This window comes from Papio anubis, chromosome 4 (genome assembly GCF_008728515.1).
Source record: "Papio anubis isolate 15944 chromosome 4, Panubis1.0, whole genome shotgun sequence".
Taxonomy (NCBI): Eukaryota; Metazoa; Chordata; class Mammalia; order Primates; family Cercopithecidae; genus Papio; species Papio anubis.
This window is the reverse complement of record NC_044979.1, coordinates 52153436-52176830: the sequence shown is the minus strand read 5'-3', so window position 1 is coordinate 52176830 and position 23395 is coordinate 52153436. Positions and strand designations below refer to the sequence as shown.

Genomic DNA, 23395 nt, shown 5'->3' with positions numbered 1-23395 from the left:
TTTGTGTTTCTGTGGGTATTACTCCACTCTCAGAATGCTATGATGCCTTTTCTCATTACAACAAATCTGTCCTGTTTTTAATTTCCTTAATGAAAACCTAATAATTAAATCTGCTGTGAATAAACTAGATTTCCCACTAGATAATTGCCTTGGTCCATTTTTCTTGCTATAAAGGAATACCTGAGACTGGGTAATTTATAAAGAAAAGAGGCTTATTTGGCTCATGGATCTGCAGGCTTATAAGAAGCATGGCCAATATCTGCATCTGGCAAGGGCCTCAGACTGCTTCCACTCATGGCGGAAGGTTAAAAAAAGGTGACAGCAGGACTGTGCACAGAGATCGCATGGCAAGAGAGCAGAAGCAAGAGAGAGAGGGTAGAAAGGTGCCAGGCTCTTTACAACAACCAGTTCTTACGGGAACTAAGAACAGGAACAAACTCACTCCTGCACCTAGCCATTCTTGAGGGATCCACCCCCATGATCCAAACACCTCCCACCAGGCCCCATCTTCAACACTGGGGATCAAATTTCAATGTGAGACTTGGCAGGGCCAAACAACCAAACCAAATATTCATGCCGTAGCAATGATAATGAACTAACATGCTACTATGCTCAAGAAATATATTTGCATTTGAAAGATCCTCCCAGATAAATGATGGCATAATCCAATCTACCCTACAAAGTCAATAAATAAGGAAGCCTTAGTGGTGTACCTCAAAGCACATAGTCATGTGTTTTCTAGAGCTGCTTCTTTTATGAGTTTAAATCCCTCATGAGCAGTTATTTCAAAGGTAAATTGTTTTAAGTTAAGAGTGAAAGATAAACAGAAATACAGATAATTTTGAATTGTTGGGAAGAAAGAGTAGAATAAGTGTGCTAAACTGACAGTCATTGATGCAAGAGAGCCTATATTCCCAGGGTTTCAGTTGAAGTAATTTGTGCGTTATACCATTAAAAATATCTGTGCTCTGGCTGGGCATGGTGGTTCACGTCTGTAATCCCAGCACTTTGAGAGGCTGAGGCAGGAGGATCACTTAAGCCCAGAAGTTCAAGACCAGACTGGGCAACAAAGTGAGATACCCATGTCTACAAAAAATTAGTTGAGTGTGGCCATGCACGCCTGTGGTCCCAGCTACATGGGAGGCTGAGGCAGGAGGATAACTTGAATCCAGGAGGTTGAGGCTGCAGTGAGCCATGTTTGCACCACTGCCCTCCAGCCTGGGCAACAGAGCAAGGCCCTGTCTTAAAAAAATAAGATGAAAATCTCTGTTCTTGTCTTCCTCTGTATGCTCTGACTGTACCTGGCTACCATGAAAGCTGCCTGACATCTGCTAAAACAACCCCATCAACAACATATGGTAATTGGGTACCCCTAAAATACTGTAGTAGGTGTGTGGATATAGGATATCACATAAAAAATATGGTCCCTGTCCTTAAGAAACTTAAAAATTAAGAGAGAACTAAGACAAGTAGACATGAACAAGTAAAAGTCAGAACCTGCGTTAAAGCAATACTACTTTCTTTCAGCATCAAGCATCCAACACTCTATTGCTTTGGAATTGTTAATATTGCCAATGCGTTAAAAAGTTCCTTTGAGTATTGGAATCTTGTGGAAGGTTGGCCTTTTCTGAGTACCCAGAAAGCAATACTACTTTCCCAAACCTGTGCATTACGACATCAGCCAGTCATATGGTGACTGTCAGATCAGCAGGTTCCTCATCCTCCACTTCCTGCAGAATCTGCTGGCACTTTTGTCTGTCTATGATACCACCTGGCTTAACAAAGTAGGTCAGACAGGGTTCTTGGCTCAGACAATGACAGGCACCGGAACATACTGTAACTGAAAGAGACTGTGATAACATCTTCTGTAGAGACTTAAGACTAGAAAGCTCAACAAGAAGGTTACAGCTATAATCTTTCTTTTTCTCTTTAACCCATTTTCCTCTGTCTGTGTTATATAGACTGTGCTCTAATAAAATATATAAATCCAACACATTTCTGTTATTTTACCATACAGTGTTACAAAAATACTATCTTACATTGTATAGTACATTTTCATTAACTGTACAAAATTCTTCCAGGTCTATGAATTCTTTTTATCCTCAAAGAAAACTCCAAAGAAGTATTATTGACCCAGTTTACACTTTTAGCCTGACTTCAGGTTAAGGGCCCATTTCACTCCACCATTACAGTTGAATAAGCATTTATACTACTCACCCACAGGGACGGGCACTCCCTTCCTTGCAGAGCAGCCAAGCCTACTTCTAAATGTCACCCTGTCTGTTTCTCTGGATCCTACTTCTCCCGCCTGCCAACTCTTTCTGCTGATTCTCTGCATATAATTCAATTCAATGAAATTCAATAGGCAATTAATGGATGGCAGTCACAGGCCAAACACCATGCTAGGAATTGAGGTTACTAAATTAACACCCCCAAGGAGTGGCTAGACTAACTGGGGAGACAGAAAAGCAAATTATTATAATGTGGCAACTATTACAATAGAGGGATGCACACGGTACCTCCATTGTTCCAAGAAGGGAATAATTAAGTCTGCCTGATACGCTTAAGTAAGTGGCAGTTGAGTCAGAAGTTGAATTAACAAGGTTAAGAGGGCATTCTAGGCAAGTGGATCAGCCTGTGCAAAGGAAAAGGAGTGAGGAACTGTAAGAAGCTCAATTTAACTCCCCTTTCATCTGTATCAACACCCAAATACAACTGGAAAAAAACATTTCCCTTACTTCAAGGCCACTGACCTTAAGTGAGGTCACTAAGCCACTCACTCGCTCACGCACAGCCCTAGACTACTATATTACAACTTCTTTCTCTGCAAGCCTCCAAATACTCCCAACCCCTTCATCAGTCTGCATCTGATAACTTTGCTTACTATTTCATGGAGAAAATTGTATCAGTGAGAAGAGAACTTGCAAAATCACCCACCGGCACATCTACCATCCCACCTCATCTATTCCCATGTATTCTGCTCTCACCAAGGTTAATACAGATGCACTCTGAATCCCTCTCTGCACTAACTCTTTGAACACTAGACTTGAGGCAGTGGGCGAGGCACTGTCTATAGTGCCTGTCTCCAATTCTCTGTTGAATTCACTCCAATTAAGCTTTTCCTCAACACTGCTGACACTGCTTCTGTCACAGGTTGATGATCTCTACATTGTGAAACCCATCACCATTCCTTTGACTTCATCCTACATGACCTGCCATCAGTGTTTGACCCATTTGGTCTCTCTCTCCTTGAAACTTGTTCGTCACTTGACTTCAGGAATTGATTCCCTCCTGATAGTTCTCTTTCTCCTCCTCCTTGAGTTTCTCCACCCACTCCAGTTTCCTTGGCTGGTTTCTCTGCATCTTTCCTAGGACTCAGTTCTTATACTTTTCTTCTTCATCTACTGCTCTCACTCTATAGGTGATTTCATTCAATCTCATAGCTTTAAGTACCATATAAAACACTGGATGATTCCCACCTAAACCTCCCCTCTGAACTCCAGACTCCTATATCCAACTGTATACCCAAAATGGAGCTTGGATGTGTATGATAGGCATCTCAAAATCACCAAGTTAAAACACCAACTCCTAATATTTTCCCTAAAACCCACCTTCCTATGATGTCTAACAGTAAATGTAAACTATCCCCATTCTGTGACTCAGCCCAAAAAACTTAGTGTCCTCCTTTTTTTTTTTTTTTTTTTTTTTTTTGAGACTGGGAATCACTCTGTCGCCCAGGCTGGAGGGCAGTGGTGTGATCTTGGTTCACTGCTACCTCTACCTCCCAGGCTCAAGCAATCCTCCCACTTCAGCCTTCCAAGTAGTTTCTGGGACTATAGGCGCATGCCACGACACCCAGTTAATTTTTTTTTGTATTTGTGGTAGAAACAGGGTTTCACCATGTTGCTCAGGCTGGTCTCAAACTCCTGAGCTCAAGTGATCCGCCCACTTCAGCCTCCTAAACTGCTGGGATTACAAGTGTGAGCTACTGTGCCCAGACATCATCCTTGATTCCTCTTTTTTTTTTCCCTCTCAGATCCCACATTCAGTCCACCAGCAAATCCTATTATCTCTACCTTCAAAACATACGCAGAATCATAACCCTTCTCATCATCTCCACCACTTCCAACCTTATTCAAGCCAAGGACATTTCTAGATTATTACAATGCCCTCTTTATCTGTCTCTTTGATTAAGCTCATACCTCTCACCCCATTCTACTCTCCAGACAGTAACTAGAGTAATTCTTTTTGAATATAAATTAGATCAGACCACTCAACTGTCTTAGCATCTCACCTGGACTAAAAGCCCAAATCTTTCAATGACCTTTGCATCTCACATGATCTGTCCTCCACCACCTCTCTGCCTAAACGACTGAATGAGCAAATGAGTGAATGAATGGTAGGGGAGAGGAGATTGGGATGAAAGCAATGCTAGACATTTTTAGTCAAACTAACGCGTTCTTACTTTATCTGAATAGAATGGATAATGAGCAAAAGTAAAGAGGTTTAGTAAGATAACTATCTCCAATAAATTCTATTTCTAGGATCCAGCCCACATGTCACCTTCTATACCAATCTTCACTTCATTTCTCTGCCAATCTTCCATCTGCACTCAGAAATCCAGCCATAGAAATCCAGCCTCTTTGCTATTCCTTTAATATGCCACATATTCAAACTTTCATTTCTTTGTCCTCTTTGTTCCTTTTGCCTGGAATGTCCTTTCAATCTGAAACATATCTTCTCCTGCATCTAGACTAGCCTTAAGTTCTACCTTTTTGTGAATCCCTCCCTAACCGCCCCAGAAAGAGTAATATCTTTTCTCCTTTGGGCTTCCAGAGTATACCTTACCCACCTCTAGTACAGATTTTATCACATCACTATAGTTACTTGTTTACATTCTGGCAAGTCTCAGGAGGACAAGATCCATGATCAGTTCTTGGATGGGGCTCTTGCACTTTACTCACCTAGAATCTTCAACCCAGTAGATGCTCAATACCTGTGTTTTAAATGAAAAGGAACTGGGAAAATGAAATGAAAATGAATACAGGAAAATGTGTAAGAGAAACTAGGAAAGTGAGGTGTTGTCAAAACGAAAAGAGGATTTTCAGGAAGTAAGAGGTGCTCAATGCTTCAGAGATTTAAATAAGCTGACAGAAGTCTTTGTATAAAACAAGTAGGAAAGAATTAGAGATGTAATAGCCAAGGTTCAGCAGTATATAACAGAAATCACTTTATATTTAAGCAGCAAGTGATTTAATATGAGGAATTAGATGCTGATAACATCTTTCAAAGGACTGAATAAATGGGCTCTAGGCTGTGCCCCCTGGAATCCCAGAACAATCCCACTCAGAATTGTCCCCACTGGAATCCCAGAACAACCCCACTCAAAATTGTCCTGCCATTGTAACCTGGATCTCTTCCACAATGGGAGGGCTACAAACAAGATGGTGGCCACTGGAGCTGTTGGCTTCAGAGCCGCTATAACTGCTAGCTCTGCATGAGCGCAGACAGGTGCCCTACACCTGCCTCTTGATACCAATGACTGGCCCCTAGAATCTCTGCTAATGCTGCTGCAGAAAAACACACCTCTGTGACCATGTGCCTTGTTTTCCATTGCTGTGTAATAAATTACCACAAACTTTAATGACTTAAAACAATACCCATGTATTGTCTCACTTCTACAGGTCAAAAGTCCAGGTGGGCTTGGTTGGGTTCTCTGCGCTAAGCAGAGAGTCAAGGTGCAGCAGGCTGGGTTCTTATCTGTAGGCTCTGTGGAAGAATCTACTTCCAAGCTCATTCAAGTTTGGCAGAATTCAGTTCCTTGCTATTGTAGGACTAAGGTCTTTCTACAGGCCACTCCCTTGCATGGGCTTTTCCACAGATCCTCTCACAGCACCACAGCTGGCAGCAAGATCCCTCATATGGGATTCCCCAGCCCCCCAACACTAATCTCTCTGACTTTCTTTACTGCCTTCAGTCAGAGAAAATTCCTTCCTTTAAAATGGGTTCATGTGATGAGATTAGATCTGCCCAGATCATCTCTCTATTTTAAATCAACTATGCCAGATAACAATATGATCACAGCAGTAGTGTCTCTTCATAATCATATGTTCTGGGATTAGGGTATGGAAACTTGGGGGCTATTTTCAGAATTCTGCCTACCACATTATGCTTGCCAGAAACAGCAATATAACCAAGAGATACACCTTTCATTAGTCAGAGCCAATGTTTCAGTTTGAGTCCAAAGACAGAAAAAAATTGAGGTCCTCGTTTGAAAGAAGTCATGCAGTAGGAATTTCCTGTTACTCATGAAAGGATCAGCCATTTTGTTCTATTCAGGCTTCAGCTGACTGCATGAGCCCATCCACATTAGGGAGCGCAGTCTGCTTTATTGTCTACTGATAAAAATGTTAATCTCATCCAAAAACACCCTCACAGGAGCACTCAGAATGATGGAGTTTTTTTCGTTGCTGTTTGCTTGTTGAGATGGGATCTCACTGTCACCCAGGCTGGAGCACAGTGGTGAGATTTTGACTTACTGCAACCTCTGCCTGCCTGGCCCAGGTAATCCTCCCACCTCAGCCTCCTGGGTAGCTGAGACCACAGGTGCATGCCACGACACCCAGCTAAATTTTTGTGTTTTTGGTAGAGACAGGGTTTTGCCATGTTGCCCAGGCTGATCTTGAACTCCTAAGCTCAAGCAATCCACCCACCTTGTCCTCCCAAAGTGCTGGGATTACTGGGGTGAGCCACTGCTCCCAGCCTCAGAATAATGATCGATCAAATATCTGGGCACATAAAATTAACCATCACACTTTCCAAATCTCATGCAAGTACTGTACATTAGATTGGCTGAACTTAAGTCCTGTCCAGAACTCCAGGTACAAGGGAGTCAGGCAACTCAGAAAGGCACGGGGTAACAGTTTCTTTCAAATATTTTGACCCCATGCCACTATAGGAAATGCATATTTTATCACACCCAGTAGAAGCACACATATATGAGTACATGAAATAAAATTTTTATAAGACATTACTTACCTTTACTAAGTGCAATGTGTTCTGATACTTTCTTTATGGTTCTATTTCATTTTTTAAAAATTTCAACCTATTGAAATATAATTGATAAAGAGGAATTCTATTAATATATATTTAAGGTGCACAAACTGATGTTTTTATATAGGTACACATTGGGAAATGGTTTCTATTTTATTTTAAATCACTCTGATCTTGACCCACTAAAGGGTTTCATGACCTTCCAATAAATGAGGCAGACTGATTTTGAGGGTCAATCTACTGTACCCATTACAAATGACCTTAGGGAAGCTATTTTTATTCAGTTATATGTCTCACAATGCCCAGAAGATAACAACAAATTTGTTAAGTTGAATCGACTGCAGACAGTGGGCCTTCAATTCAAACTGAACACAGACTGAGAAAAGTCTGAATCTTTTTACAGGATAGGTCCCTGAGTATTCAATAAAATAAAAGATGGATGTCAAGGAATGCCCTTTTGCCCACTCCCCACCTCAGGAAGGCTAAATTTGAAAGTCCACTGGAATACATGGGACCCATTTTTCAGGGGGAATAAATGACTACCAAGGCAGTGTTCATGTTCAAAGTAAACATGAACAAAGTGAACATGATTAAATATCATAAATTGTTGCCAAAGCATGTAAAAATTGTCAGCTTCTGAGCCACTTATAATAAGTACTAAATGACTGGCTTTGATTACCATGTCAATGCTTAAGGCACAATTTAGAGAATGTTGTTACTAAGACAACCCTCCCTTTCAACAAGTGCCCAGGTTTCATATTTCTGTTCCACACCCCCAAGATGGTGAGCTGTGTCTCTCCAGGAAAAGGCTCTAGTGAAGAATTCATCAGTTTTCCACCACTCAATCTCTCTTGCAAAACTACTCTCTGGGAAAATGACTTATTGTTTAAGTGTTTAATTTTTGTTATTTGAGCAAGCAGTAGGCATATTCGTGAATCCATTTTCATTTAACTGCACTCCTGCTCCAAGCAGCTTACATGGATCAGCCCAGAGAGGTTAACCTGAGTCAATCCTCTATCTCTGTTGCTACGTCACTGCAGAGTTTCACAGGTCAGATTTCATTGCCTGACTGTGAAAAAATTAAGAATTTGGCTTTTCTAAACAAGAAATATATTATAAGACTCTTCCTCATTCGGTTACATAAGAGTGTGAATGAAGGACAAATAGGGGCATTGTCTGATACAGAAAGTAAAGTTTTAGGGCTAGGTAGCTTGTGGTTGTTTTAACAAAATCTACAAATGGTTTAAAAATGAGAGAGTCTTGAAATCAGTGAAATTATGATGGCTTGGGGGAACTTTTACCAATAGCATTATCAAATATCTGGATATACACTCTATATAGGAGCAATAAATCTCAATCATTTGTTTAAGGAAGATGTGATGAGCACCTCCTATGTGGTGTTTATTGTTCTATTGTAAATGCAGACGTGATCAAACCAGACCAAGTTTTGCTCATTATATAGCAGGAAGAGGCAGAGGATAACTGGGAAATAAATAATGAATGGACAAGGTTAAGGGCACAAGGGACTCAGCCAGCCCAGAGTTGCCTAAAGCAAACACACATTACGCCTCTATCCCACAGTTCCAAGAACTATGACACATTTCTCTAATTGCTATGTATCATAACTGCCAGAGTGTTTCCCTTTCTCCCAATTGCATGTATTTTTTAAGAAAAGGTATAATTTATGGGATTAATACTGGGGATTCAGAAAATCAGTGGATGCCTGAGGATCAGTTTTGAAAACCGAACAATGCCACAGTAGTTCTGGAGGTTGACAGGCAGGATATCTAATCCTGTACTCTAAAACACACACACATAGCTTCATTGAGGTATAACTGACATGCAATAAGCTGCTTGCTATGGTTTGAATGTGTCCCCCAAAGCTCATGTGTGGGAAACTTAATCTCCACTGCAACAGTGTTGGGAGCTGGGGCCTAATAAGAGGCAATTGGTCATGAGCAATCTGCCCTCATGAATGGATTAATGTTGTTAACCCAGGAGTAGATTTGTTACCTGGTGAGTGAGCTTTTATAAAAGTGAGTTTGGTCCCCTCTTGCTCTCTTGTGTGCTCTTTGCCCTTCTGCCTTTCTCAGTGGGATGATGCAGCACAAAAATGCTCACTCGATGCCTTTGGACTTCTTTAACATTTTTGGATGCTCTTGGACTTCCCAGCCTCCAGAACCATGAGCCAAATAACTTTCTGTTTATTATCAGTCACCCAGTTTGTGGAATTCTGTTGTAGCAGCATAAAATGGACTAAGATGCTATATATATTTAAAGTACACAATTTGATAAGTTCTGACATGTGCATATACCCAGGTCAACATCACCATATCAAGGTAAAGGACATATCTTTCATCTCTAAAAATGTCCTTTGTTATGCCTCCGTCCTACACCTCCCAAAGCCCAGCCCTAGGCAATCACTGGTCTGTTTCCTGTCACTGTAGGTTATCTCACATTTTCTAGAATACCATTCTCTCTTTTGGGGAATCCGGCTTCTTTCACTCAGAATAATTATTTTGAATGTTAGCCACCTTGTTGTATGTATCCATAATTCATCACTGTTTTGCTTATTTATTAACATATGAATGCACATTGGGATGGTTCCCACATTTTGCCTAGTATAAATTAAGCTTCTATAGACATTCCTGTAAAATTCTTCGTATGGACAAATGCTTTGATCTTTTTTTTTTTTTTTTTTTTTTTTTGGAGATGGAGTCTTGCTCTGTTGCCTAGGCTAGAGTGCAGTGGTGTCATCTTGGCTCACTGCAACCTCTGCCTCCCAGGTTCAAGCAGTTCTCCTGCCTTAGCCTCCCGAGTAGCTGAGACTACAGGTGCACACTGCCATGCCTGGCTAATTTTTTGTATTTTGGTAGAGACGGCTTTTACCGTGTTGCCCAGGCTGGTCTGGAACTACTGAAGTCAGACAATCCACCCGCCTCGGCCTCCCAAAGTGCTAGGATTATAGGCATGAGCCACCACACCCAGCCTGCTTTGATTTTTTTAGTGACAATACCTGGGAGTAGATTGGGTCACATACTGGGTGCATGCATAAATTTTTTTTTAAACAAAATCTGTTTTCCATAGTAGTTGCATTTTTACAATCCCATTAACAGTGCATGAGAGTTCCAGTTACCACATCATTTAGTAGGTCAGTCTTTTAAACATTCTAATAGATGTGTATTGTTATCTCATTGTAGTTTTTATTTGCATTCCCCCTAAGGCCTTGTTGAGCAGCTTTTTATGCACTTATTTGCCATTCATGTATCTTCTTTGGTAATGTGTTTGTTCAAATCTTTTGCCATTTTTAATTGGATTATCTTCACAATATTGAGTTTTGAGAGTTATATTCTGGATACAAGCCCCTTGTCACATATGTCATTTGCAAATATTTTCTACCAGCCTGTGTGTTATCATCTAATACTTTTAAAAGTCTTTCAAAAAGTAAAAGTTCTTAGTTTGAGAAGGTCCAATTTTTTTTGTAATGAATCATGCTTTTGGTGTTGTAACTAGGAAATCTGCCTAATCCAGAGTCGCAAAAAAATTTTTTTAATATACTTGAAAGATGTTTCTCCATTGTATTCTTGATTGTATCAGTTCTGTTGAGAAATCTGCTTTTATTTGTATATTTTTCCCCGGATTCTTTTAAGATTTCCTTTTTATTTTTAAATTTAAGCAATATGATTATGAAGTGACTTAGCATAGCTTTCCTCATGTTTTCCTGTGTTTGCAGTTCACTGGGCTTATTAAATCTATACATTTATAATTTTCATCAACTTTAAACATTCTTGTCCATTATTTATTTAACTATTTTTTTTCTACCTGTCTCATCCCTTGGGGATCCAATTACACTTCAAGTATTCTTTTCTCTATATGTTTTATTTTAGAAGGTTTCCATTGCTACATCTTCAAGTTCTCTAATCTTTTATTCTGAAATGTCTCATCTCTCATTGATCCTACCTAGTAATCTTAGACTAGATTTTTCATTTTCGTCATTATAGTTTTCATCTCTAGAAGTTTATTTTGGATTTCTTAACTTGCATGTCTTTACTCAACATGCTCAATCTGCACTCTTAACTTCTTGAACATATGAAATATGGTTAAAATAACCATTTTAATGTTCTCTACTAATTTTACTAATTCTATTATCTGTATAATTCCTGGGTCAGTTTTGTCTGATTTTCCCCCTTATTATATGTTGTATTTTCCTGTTTGTTTGCATGCCTGGTAATTTCTGATTGGATGCCAAGCATTGTGAGTTTTACCTTAGACAGTGCTGGATATTTTTGTATTCTCATAAATATTCTTGAACTTTGTTTAGGGATACAGTTAAATTCCTTGGAAATAGTTTTAACTTCTCAGGATTGTTTTTAAGCCTTTTTAGGCAAGACCAGAGCAGTAGTTAGTGAAGGGATAATTTTTCTTCACTGCTGTGGCAAAATTCTCCTTAGTATTCTACCAAATGGCATGTGAATTATGAGGTCTTCCACACCAGCTATTGAGAACAGGGATTATTCCTGGCCCCGTGTGATCCTGGGTATTGTTCTCTCTAATCCTTTTTGGTGTTTCTTCCCTTGGTCTCAGCTAGTTTCCTAATACACATTAGATATTAAATATAGCAGCCTCCATGGACTACTGACTCCATCCCCACAATTTAGGGAAACTCCTCAACTCGGCCTCATTTCCTCCTCTCTGTAACATGGACTGAAAACTTTGTTCAGTCAGTAAGTTAGGGCGATTTTATGGCTCTCTTCATTTATTTCCCATCTCTCAGAGATCATTGTCCTTCATTGACTGATGACTTATGTCTTGAGAACAATTGTTTCATATACTTTGTCTACTTTCTTAGTTATTTCCAGCAGGAATATAAATCCAGTCCCTATTGCTATATTTTGAGAGGAAGTGTTAACTCTAAATTACATTTTAATGTTGAGTCTACTTCTCTGGTTTTGTTTTCTGATTTTTTTTCTTCTTAGATTGTAGATTTTATGTGGACATATGGGAAATGACAATTGCTAGACATGAGGAGAAATTACAGGGAATGAGAGGACATATGGGAAATATGGTTTAAAAAGAACAAAGAGAAAGAATTAGGAATGAAATGAGAACAAATGGCCAGATCTGGGGAAGGGAGTTGATGGAGAGTATCAAACCCATCTGAAATCCCACCTCTCGCCTCTGCTCAGCTAAATGTGTGACTGCAGAAGGATTCAAGCTCGTCACTTGAACTTGGTAACTTTAATCTGTCAGTGATCTGGTCCTCCCAGCAACCTATCAAAGATAAGGTGCATAAATTTGTCATCTATTTTTCAGAAAGAGAAACACCAAAATTGTTAGATAACAATCTCAAAATCGCCCAGAGAAAAGGGCCTGGTTGAGAACTAGAAATCTTAAGTATATCTTGTTACTACTTTTCCCAAATGGTTATCTAAGCATCACTCATTGTGAGAGAGCTAATTGTGATACAGAGGACTTAGAACAGGAGTCTATGGTGATAGTCACTATCTGCCACAGCTATGTGACCTTGAGGAAGTCACTTCACTTCCCTAAGGTCTCAGTTTCCTTACCTGGGAACTAGAATAAGAACTCCCATGTGAGAGGTCAGCGTGAGGGTTTACTGAGATGATGCATGAAAAGCTGTGCACAGTGCCTGACACTGAATATTACCTGTACAGTTCTGTGTATTATCTCTTCTAGACGGAGATACTGGAAGAATGTCTTAAATACAGAGATGAATCAGCAACCATGAGATGACAAATAAGAGCTGGACAGAGGACCAGCCCACAGGCCCACTCGCTACTCTCACCAGGCTATCCCAGCTCTGGGCTATCTCCTAATTAAAGAAACAAAGTCAGAAGACCTGGATTCACCCTCTAGGTACCTGACCTGGGGACAATTATTTAGCCCCTCAAGGAAGTAAAGGCATGAAGGAGGCACTTGTGACAGGAGAGAAAAGTAATTCAGGCAGAAGGAGCCAAAAATTCCTGAGGGCAGAAAAGGACCTGGTGTATTGATAGCAAGGAAGTCAATGTGGCTGGAATGGAGAAGAAGGAGAAAGAGGAAGAGGAGGGAGGAGGAGGGGTAAAAGGAAGAGGTATGGGTATGTATGGAAAGCATGTGAGGAAAAAAAGAAGACAAAGAGGAGCCAGAGAAGAGTGCAAATGCTGACAACAAGGTATAAGCCATTGCAAAGCTTGGCCATGCAAGATCCTTCCCCGCACATTCCCTGCCTGTCTTCAGCCTGTTTTCTCCACCAAACAATGCTCATTCCATTCTTAGCATCTAATGGAAGCAAGAAAATGGAAATAACCTAAAAGTCCAACAATAGAGTTTAAATAAATTAACATCTAAGATTCATACCTCTGAAGAACAGTTATGACTCAGGAAAATGCTTATACTATATTACTAAATGGAAAAAGTGGGACTCAAAGCTGTGTAGCTAATTTTGTTTAAATGCATGCATATACACATCCTTTCTTTTTCCCAGAGAATTATACCACAGTGTTATAAAAGTGCATACCTCGGCCGGGCGCAGTGGCTCAAGCCTATAATCCCAGCCCTTTGGGAGGCTGAGACGGGCCGATCACGAGGTCAGGAGATTGAGACCATCCTAGCTAACGCGGTGAAACCCCTTCTCTACTAAAAAAAAAATACAAAAAAAACTAGCCGGGCGAGGTGGTGGGCACCTGTAGTCCCAGCTACTCGGGAGGCTGAGGCAGGAGAATGGCGTGAACCCAGGAGGCGGAGCTTGCAGTGAGCCAAGATCCCACCACTACACTCCAGCCTGGGCAACAGAGCGAGACTCCGTCTCAAAAAAAAAAAAAAAAAAGTGCATACCTCTAAGTGGTTGAATTATAAGCATTTTTAATTTTTAAATTATTTTTCAACTTTTTTTTGCAAGAAACCTATTACTGTTATAATCATAAAATAATAACACTCATAAATGAATTAAATAATTTAGTCCAGGATATTATCATCTTCAATAACATTTCAATTCACAAATTTATTAGGTACTCTCAAGGTATTAAGAGGGTTTAAAATAGCCCAGTGTTAATGCTCTTCAGGTCTACATTACAATATGAATTCATAAGACATTATAGTTATTGAAAATTATATAAATGGCTTTATATCATAGGCTATTTCCTTTGGAGCAGAATTAAATGAGTAGATTTATCTTAGACCCCATTTGCTGGAATTAACTTGAAAAATATTGTCTTAAGTAGGTCTATCTCAAAGATCATATTGTATTAAAGACCAAGAACTAGTAGAAAATCAAGACCCACAATGATAAATGTCACTGTAAAATCTTCTTACTATTTTTTAACTAAACCCCTTCCTCCAAAATATTTCAACCTCTTTAATCATTTCAGCATACAGATTTTAGAACATACTGAAATGATAAAATGAAAACGTATTTTATTTTGTATAACCTTTGGTCTCTAACTTCCACAAAGCTTAAAAAATAGACTATTACCAGCACCATGGAATCTTTCCCTTGTGATCACTCTCAATTACTACCTCCATCTCCCTCCCCAAACTTAACCAATACCCTGACTTCTAACACCATAGATTAGATTTGCCTGTGTTTGAAGTTAATACAATTGGAATGAAACAGTGTGTGTTCTTTTATATCTTACTTCTTTCACTCAACATTACTGGGTTGTATCCATGCTGTTTGATACAATAGTAACTTAGCAATTTTCATTTCTGTATCCTATTCTTTTGTATGAGTATTCCCCAATTTAGTTATCCATACCACTGTGTGTAGGTATTTGTGTTGTTTCTCGGCCGCAGCTGTTATAATGAAGGCTGCCAAAAGGATTCCTGTTTCACTGGGTTTAGATAGAAGCATACTCATTACAGCTGCCTTATTTAGGTTAGCTGCCTTGGTCTTGAACCCTGGCTGCACATTACGATCACTCTGCTGCCTGGGAACCAGTTCTGCAAGTAATTCTGATCTAGGCTGCAGTTAAGAACAACTGTGCTAGATATTGAGACCCCACCTCCAGACAAAAAAGGAGAGTAATCCAATTTAGGGGATTCTCAATGAATTGCTTTCTGGAAAGAGGACAATTAAATGCAATGTAAAAATTACATTGTGTTTGCATTGACTTTATCTTTCATATTTTTACTTCAATCTCCTAAACCAAAATATTATATGTGCTGGTTTTATGATACTGTAAGTGGCCTCTAGAGTATTTTGAAAATTCCCCAAATTCTCAAAGGAAGGTTACTTTAGATGTGGCTTAAAGATACATGTGTCATAATTTGGCACACCTTGGGTGGAGGATTAGGCTATCAAAAATTTAACCAGACATGACTTTGGTGTCCCAGCTCCACAAATAGTGAGACTTCAAAAAGGCAAGAGTTAATTTTCCTTGATCCAGATGATAGCCTGGAATTAAATAAGCTCTACTTAATAACTATTGTTTCAACTGAAAATTTGGTTGGTGCTATTTAATTCCCTGAATTCTTGAAACTGTTTTTTGGACTCATGCCCAGGAGCTGTCTTGATAAATGTGTTCCCGAGAATGAAAAACAAAAATGGACAGCATGGCTCTAGAAAGTGTAGTAACAAATAGTATGGAAATATCACAAAGCTCTAAAAGTTGCTTTCTCTTTCAGTTCAGTCTCCAATCGTTGGTAGATAGGCAAGAACAGAGGCCATAAACCCAGTTATTTTGTCTTATGTGTAGAATACGTTAGAAATTTAATATTATTTATATGTAGCCAGGTAGTTGAATGCCTTCAACTTCTAGTGTGATGAGGCCTGTTTTAGGTCCTGTCCGACCCAGAATAACTCCTCCAGTAGCCTCCCCTCCTACCTGACTTGACATGACTTTAACCACTGACGAAGAAACATTATTTGAGCTTTGACTATGTGATAGATCTCCTGAAAGCTTCTGTAGGGCCAATAAAGACCCCATCTTGGGGTCTTCAAGGAAATTGGAATCTTTTGGGGGTAATCTTACACTCATACAAAGAAAACTAAGATTGCAAAGCAACTATGATATATCAGAAGCCCAGTGAGCTGGTGGTCAGTAAAACCTTCTCATAAGCAGTAGACATGAGCTGAATCTTAAAGGATGGTCAGACTTCTAATAGGTAGGCAGGAAGGGGAAGGGCATTTCAGACAAGAGCAAATGTGAAGAAAAAGAGGGGAAAATGTTCAGTAAACAGTGTGAAAACCAATTTCTTTGGAGTGGGAGATTCTTCTAAAGCATGGCGATTAAAGGTTTGTGCACTTGTGGTCAGGAGTTTGAGACCAGACTGGGCCACGTAGCAAGACCTTGTCTCTACAAGAAAAAAAAGAAAAAGATTTGTGATTGCAACTAAAGACAGAGCAAAAGATGGTGTACATAACCCACAGTTTCATATTCCACTGTGAAAAGATCTTGATCTCAGCAAAGAATTAGAGACAATCTTCTGACCAATTTAGATGGTAACAACTAAGCAATTGGATAGAAACAGAACAAAATTGTAACCAAAATTCTCTAAATATATTAATTAATACCAGAAATAACAGCAGTTGAAATCCACAACCAACTTAAGACCACCCTTACGATGACCTGCCCCTCCCAGCTGCTCAAGTACAAAACCTGAAAGTCATTCTCCATCCCTTCCTCATCAATCTCTCCTACGATCTATCAATCACCAAGTACTTTCAGCTCTGCCTGTTTCTTTCCACCACCATCACCGAAGCCAAGTTACCTGATCTCTCACCACCCTCCAGCTGGTCTTCCTGCTTTCTTTCTTAACCTCTGTGCCCCCCTCATCCTTCCCACCCCAGCCCCAATACCTAATTTACGCAGCAGATAGAATGTCATCTAACAATCCTGAATCTAATGAGATTATTCTCCGGCTTAAAACATTCCTAAGGTCCCCACTGTACCCTTTATAATAACGTATAGAATCTGTAACTTGACAAGGCCCTCCGGTTCCTGTTCTGGTACCCATTCTAATGCCATCTTTCCTCATGCTCCCCTTATTTCAGTGATTGTGTCCACACTCTTCTCCTGGTTCCTTAAACTAGATCCATTCTTACCAACCTTCTTACAGTGTACTTTGTACCCACTCTTTGCTCGGCTAGCTCCTAGCATATCAATGGCCAAAGTTTAAGTGCCTCTTCCCCACAGACACCTGCTTTGACCAATCGCCCAATCTAAAATTTTGTCCTGCATGTCATTCTCTCCATGGATCCTTGTCTTTTATTTCATGGCACTTAACACCATTTATAATTATAGGTGTAACTTTTGTGTTTGTTTAAGGCTTTAAGCATCATAAACATGGACCAGGTATGTTTGGTTCATCACTGCATACTGAAGCCTAACAGCACCTGACACCGAAGGTGTGCAATAAATATAACTTCAGTGCATGAAGTTGAGGAAATGCTCAGTACCTCTTTGTGTGCCGAACCACAATATGGATTCCAGTTCTCAATAATCTCCAGCACTAAATTTAGCAACTCATTTGATCAGTTACTTATAAGTAGTCTTTTTTTATATGTTTAATAAAGAGAAGGGTTAAAAAAAAGAGATAAGGTTTGCTTTTCCCAAGGACAGAAGAAAAATATTGCATTTTTGGATAGTTTATACCGCATATGAATGACATTTTGACCTATAAAAGCCTTCACCTTTGAGACACAGCAACACATAAAGGCAGAGAGAAATCAGTTTGGAAAATAAATAATAATACAGTCGTACTTTGGAAATATTGCAAGTTTGGTTCCAAACCACTGCAATAAAGAGAATATTGCAATAAAGTGAGTCACATAAATTTTTTGTGTTCCAGTCAATATAAAAGTTATATTTACATTATGCTATACAGTATTAAGTGTGCAATACCATTATATCTAAAAATGTGCTTACCTTAATTTAAAATACTTTGTTGCTAAAACCTGTTAACAATCATCTCAGCCCTAAGCAAGTCCTAATCCTTTTGCAGGTAGAGGATCTGGCCTCCATGTCAATGGCTGCTGACTGATCAGCACGATGGTTGCTGAAGGTTGGGGTGGCTGTGGTAATTTCTTAAAATAAGACAGCAATGAAGTTTGCTGCATCAATTGACTATTCCTTTCACAAAAGACTTTTGTGTAGCATGAGATGCTGTTTGATAGCAACAGAACGTCTTTCAAAACTGGAGTCAATTCTCTCAAACCCTGCTGCTGCTTTTATCAACTAAGTTGATGTAATGTTCTAAATCCTTTGTTGTCATTTCAACAATGTTGACAGCATCATCACCAGGGCTAAGTTCTCACTAAAGAAACTACTTTCTTTGCTTATCAAACTCCTCATCCATTGATCAAGAGATTGTGGCAATTCAGTCAATCTTCAGCCTCCAGTTCTAACTCTAATTCTCTTGCTACTTTCACCACATTTGCAGTTAATTCCTCCACTGGAATCCCACCAAGTCATTCATGAGGGTTGAAATCAACTTCCAAATTTCTGTTAAAGTTGATACTTTGACCCATGAATCAGAGATGTTCTAATTGGCATCTAGAGTAGTGAATCCTTTCCAGAAAGTTTTTATTCACTTTGCCCAAATCCATCAGAGGGATCACTGTAGCAGCTATAGGCTTACAAAATGTGTTTCTTAAACAATAAGACGTGGAAGTTGAAATTACTTATTTATCTATGGGCTGCAGAATAAATGTTATGTTCAGGCAGGAAAATAACATTAATCTCCTTGTACATCTCCATTAGCGTTCTTAAGGGGCCAGGTACATTGTCAATGAGTGGTAATATTTTGAAAGGAATCTTTTTTTTCTGAGCAGTAGATCTCAACAGTGGGTTTAAAATATTCAGTAAATCATGCTGCAAACAGATGTGCTGTCAACCAAGCTTTACCGTTCCATTTATAGAACACAGGGAAAGTAGACTTAGCATAATTCTGAAGGACCCTAGGATTTTTAGAATGGTAAATGAGCATTGCTTTCCACTTAAAATCACCAGCTGCATTAACCTCTAACGAGAGTCAGCTTGTCCTTTGGAGCCAGTGTTAACTTTTCCTCTCTAGTGATGAAAGTCTTGGATGGCATCTTCTTCCCATAGAAGGCTGTTTTGTCTACACCAAAAAGCCATTGTTTAGGGAAGCCACCTGCATCAATTATCGTAGATAGATCTTTTAGGTAACTTGCTGTAGCTTCTACATCAGGACTTTACCTTGCACTTTTATGTTATGAAGATGACTTATTTCCTAAACCTCATGAACCAACCTCTGCTAGCTTCAAACTTTTCTTCTGCAGCTTTCTCACTTCTCTCAGCCTTCACAGAATTGAAAAGAGTAAGGCCCTTACTCTGGATTAGCCTTTAGCTTAATTAAATGCTGTGGCTCATTTAGTCTTCCAGCTATACCAATCAAACTCTTTCTATATCAGCAATAATGCTGTTTAACTTTATTATTCATGTGCTCATTTGAGTAACACTTTCAATATTTTAAAAAATGTTTCCTTTGCATTGACAACTTGGCCAGCTGTGGTTCAAGAGTCCTAGCTTTCAGCTTACCTTGGCTTTTGTTGTGCCTTCCTCACTCAGCTTAACATTTCTAGCTTTTGATTTAAAGAGAGAAACATGCAAACTCTCCCTTTCACTTGAATACTTAGAGACTATTTTGACTTCATTTCAATATTCTTGTGTCTCAGGGAATAGGGAGGCCCAACGAGTTGGGGAGAGACGGAACAGTTGGTCAGTGGAGCAGTCAGAACATACACAACAGTTATTGATTAACTTTGCTGTCCTATATGGGCATGGTTCATGGAGCCCCAGAACAATTACATCAGTAACATCTATATCACCAATCAGATACAATATATATCACCATAACAGATACAATAATAATGAAAGAGTTAGAAATATTGTGAGAATTACCAAAACGCAACACAGTGAACACATGCTGTTGGAAAAAAATGTTGCTGATGGACTTGGCTCAATGCAGTGTTGCCAGAAACCTTCAATTTGTAAAGACACACAAAATCTGCAAAGTGCAATAAAGCGAAGTGCAATAAAATAAGGTATGGCTGTAATATAGTGTTTATTGAGTGTCATGTGCCAGGCTTTCTGCTACATCTTTTATAGGCATTATCTGTGATCTTACAACCATTCTGAATGTAGGTATTATTGTCCCCATGTTACAAATGGGAAAAATAAAACACTGAAGGAGTTTTGCCCATGATTACAGAGCTAATAAAGGGCACCAGCAGTTTGCAGGAAGGATTGGTGGAGCCAGATATTTAAAGGATCTACAATTTGCCCAATGTAATCTCTGTGAAATTATCAACACATTGTAGAATTTCTTCTTCTCTTGATATTTCCCATTTTTTCTGAAACGACATTTACCAATATTCATCTTATTTTTCATAAGATCCATAAATGCATTTTTGAATAATGAAGATCATTTAAGCTGGGCACAGTGACTCACACCTGTAATCCCAGCACTTTCAGAGGATTGCTTGAGGCCAGGAGTGTGAGACCACACTAGGCAATATAGCGAGACCCCATTTATACAAAAATAAAAGTAAAATTAACCAGGTGTGGTGGTGGTAGTCCCAGCTACTTGGGAGGCTGAAGTGGGAGGATCACTGGAGCCCAGGAGTTCAAGGCTGCAGTGAGCTATGATCATTCCACTGCACTCCAGCCTGGGTAACAGAGCAAGACCCTGTTTCTTTAAAAAACAAAACAAAACAAAACGACAGGATAATTTAGAATTAAATGTTTTCTGATTCTAGAGTTTTGGTTGAAGAGACTTTAGGATTTAAAAAAAAACCCACAAAACTAAATTAAGTTTATAAATAGTTTGTGTCTGACCCAACAATAAATAAATACTAGCCTTTGACTCACATACTTGAGAAATGTGTGTGGCTCCCTGGCATGTGTCACTGAGTCTGAGTCTGTAGGCTGAGTGAGCAAATATTTAAGCATGAGTAAGAGCAATGATGGCCCCTTTGGCAGTCCTCAATGCACTAGCATGCACTAAAACCAAAATACACAAGGAGATTCAGCACCGTTAAGAAGAGAAATCCAAGTTGACTTGGCATGAAGCAGGAGGCTGATTGAGAGCTTTGAAACCTCTTTAAACTTGGACATTCCAAGAATCCTGGAAGAGAGCTATTGTGAAAAAAACTAGGAGACCTGCCAGGTAAGCCTGACTTGGGGTATACAATCAAATTCCTTTCTTTATGAGCCTCAAACTAAAGTTATAAACACCAACTATTTTAAAGACGAATGCCACATTCCTGGTAGAGGGAAAGATTTTCCCATAAAAAAATAAGAAAAGAGAATTACTATACCTAGAAGTTTTATGTATTTTATTTATTCCATATAGTAGCTTCCTGGAGCTGGAATAATTTCTCACTTACAAATGAGGAAACTATGGCCCAGAGAGTTGAATTAATTTATCCACAATCACACAACTCGTGATGGGGCTGGGATTTGAACAGTAACTTTTTGACTTCAGATACATCTTTCTCTGGTAGTCAGCTGTTTACTGTGGCTAAAGGAAGATTTGTAGATTTATCATCTAATCGAGAAAACTACAGTGTCACAGGATCCTGAGGGTGTAAGACATGTGATTTCAGCACCATGTCTTATTCATCCTTACATCCCGTACAGTGCCCAACATATCATAGATATTCAATGTGTTTGTAGAATGGTGAATGGATGGCTGTGTGGATGAATGGATGGATGCATGGACGGATGGGTGGATGGATGGATGGACAGATGGATGGGTGGATGGATGCATGAGTGGGTGGGTGGATGGATGGATAAATTCCATTATCCCTGGGCTGTTCAAATTCACTATCTTTTCCATATTGAGGGCCTATTTTCCAGAAGACAGCAGGCAGTAGATAATATTGTGATATTGCACTTCCTTCCTCTAGGCAAACTCAGGCAGGAAAAGGAGTTTTTAACAATTTGTCACTAATTTTTTAGCTACTTTTCTGGGAAGTTAAATACATATTTAGGTTACTGCTGTTGTTTCATTCGCATAAGGATAAGGAGCATCTCACCACCTTCATTTAAGGAGGTAAACACGCCTCATTTGCAGCTGCTTCAGTTCAATGAATGCAGGGGGTACTGTACCTCTTTATATAAATTGTTCCATCTCCCTTTCAGGTCTTACCCTTTTTGCAAAGTCCCATATCTTGCATTATTCCTGGGAAGCTAGTTCCATTTTCTCTTTAACTCAGTCTCACAGATTAAATTTTTCCCAAAGCCAACCCCAAGCTGCTGCCCAAACAATTCTGAAGGTATCTAAAGTGGACTTCTTATAAGTGTCACCACTGAGGCCAAAGGACTCTCCAGAGGGATTCAGTCAATTTTTTTTTCCTAGACAACGGCATTACCTAACTCAAAGCAGGTAGGAGCATTAGGGAAAAGGAACAGGAACTGGGAATGTCATCTTCGTGTTGGCCTCTGCTCCCTTGTGGTAAGCAGGGCAGGTGTTCTTGGCAACAGGGCTGGCATCTTTGCCAGCTGTCTCTGTCTGACCTCCACATCTTCCTTCTTTCTCCCAGAAGACTTTGTTTCCTCAGTGGGGATTTGTGTCTTGTCTCTGTTAACTTTAGAAGGAAATGAGGAGAGTCTTGGCCAAGGAAAGTCTTATTTTACATTCTTTTCTAGGAGTGAGTGTTTGGTTTCTGCTCTGGAGGTGCTTGAGAAGGGCAATAGATCTTATCTCCAAAAGTCTTATTTTCTAAAGAGGTTCCAAGCCATCGATACGCATGATGTGAGTAGGAATCTTTCTCAGATACTAAGTGGAAACTGATATTCACAAGCAATGTTCTAAGTTTGCCAAATGGCAAAGCCTGTGGGACAGGGGGCATGAGAACTAACCACACCTCTCTAAACAGCTCCAGCATCCCAGCAGCCATTTCCTGCTGACGGCTGAGCAGGAAGAGCACGTGACCCTGGCTGGAGCCGGCAAGAGGGTGGAGATGATCAGAAATCCTTTCACTGTCAAATTCAGAGAAGAAACATGCTGAGAAGAGGCATTTCCTATGCCAGGGCTACCTGTGCCTTGAGGAATACATGTAGGAGACACTATTTGAAAAGGTAAATCATTTATCAAATTCTAGGGGAAAAGTATTAGGATAGAGTGGCTTGTGGAAAACTGAGAGGGAAATTCACCTCAGAAAATGGGAGGTTTATTTAAAGCAGAAAATTACAATAGTATTATTTTAGAAAGAGTGTGTGTGTGTGTGTGTGTGTGTGTGTGTGTCTATACCTTCATTAATACTAACTACTCTTCAGAACACTAAATATGATCTTCCCAACCTTAAATTCAGAAGGGAGCCATTTCCCAGTTTATTTCAAACAGCCCCAATTATCAGATAAATATTTTTTCT

The 23395-nt window shown here is 39.5% G+C and overlaps 1 long non-coding RNA gene across 1 annotated transcript in view; it reads right to left on the bottom strand.

Moving 5' to 3' along the window:
* LOC103883150 overlaps window positions 1-23395 on the bottom strand; it is a 57576-nt gene that overhangs the window by 19279 nt on the left and 14902 nt on the right. Inside the window, exons 2-6 of the long non-coding RNA XR_004183179.1 lie at window positions 12223-12324; window positions 7039-7105; window positions 4965-5018; window positions 2218-2332; window positions 1663-1840 (exon numbers count right to left, since the gene is read on the bottom strand). This is a non-coding gene — a long non-coding RNA (uncharacterized LOC103883150). The remainder of the gene's footprint in view (window positions 1-1662; window positions 1841-2217; window positions 2333-4964; window positions 5019-7038; window positions 7106-12222; window positions 12325-23395) is intronic.